Raw genomic sequence first — 927 nt, 5'->3', positions numbered from 1 at the left:
CCCCCCGCCAGTTTTTGGCTATTGTTTACCTATTGCCCGGCTCAGGACAGATAAAGTTTGGCATAATTTTAGGGGTCTCCTAAACGAAGTGAGTCTGAGGTTCCTGGAAGGCCAAGGCCCTGCTGCCAGAGCAAAGGTTGCATCTTCTTTTTTTGGAGAGGTTTTTGCTATAGGGTGCATGCACTTGCCAGACAGACAGAAAGACAGAAAGCAAGAAATCCCCCCCCCCTCCGGGGGGATGGTCACACTGCAATCCCTTCTCCTCCATTCTTTTCTCAGGATCTTGGGCACACACAAGTGCTCCCGGTGTGAGTTTAAGCCACTGGGTCCGGGACTTGAACCGCAGTCAACTACATGGGAGTCCAGCGACATAGCCATCACGCCAACTGCTGGGTCCAGATTGCATCTTCTTGTAGGCTCTTGTCATCAACCAGAGAAACCCCTTCCAGGCATCAGATGGAACCCAGCCCTATGTGGGCCAGTCCACGGATGTGGGTTCTGGTGGGTAGCAAAGGAAGGGACTGATGGTGTGAATGAAAGCAACCTGCTGCTACAGAGAACACCCACCAACGCCCGTGCAGCACAGCCAGAAAACCCTGTGGGTGCAGACTGGTGGTGGTGGGGCGCAGAGCATGAGGGGTTCTAGGATTTCAGAGGTGTGACCTCTGTCACCCCATTCTTGCAGGGATTAGAGGGGTGAGATGTTCACAAAGAGACAGGCTGGCTGGAGAGATCATCTCAGAGATCCCATTGGTCCTCCCGGATGGGTTAGTGCTCTGGGCTGAATTGTGTCCCCCTATAAAAGGTATATTGATGTCCTGGCCCCTGCTACATCAGAAAGTGACCATGTTTAGATGTAAGGTCCTGGTTTTTTTTTTTGTTTGTTTTTTTTTTTTTTTTTTTTTTTTTTTTTTTTTTAGGGTGGAG

This window comes from Tupaia chinensis, unplaced genomic scaffold (assembly GCF_000334495.1).
Source record: "Tupaia chinensis unplaced genomic scaffold, TupChi_1.0 Scaffold000494_1, whole genome shotgun sequence".
NCBI classification, from domain to species: Eukaryota; Metazoa; Chordata; class Mammalia; order Scandentia; family Tupaiidae; genus Tupaia; species Tupaia belangeri.
The sequence above is the reverse complement of the archived record's forward strand: the minus strand, read 5'-3'. Positions refer to the sequence as shown.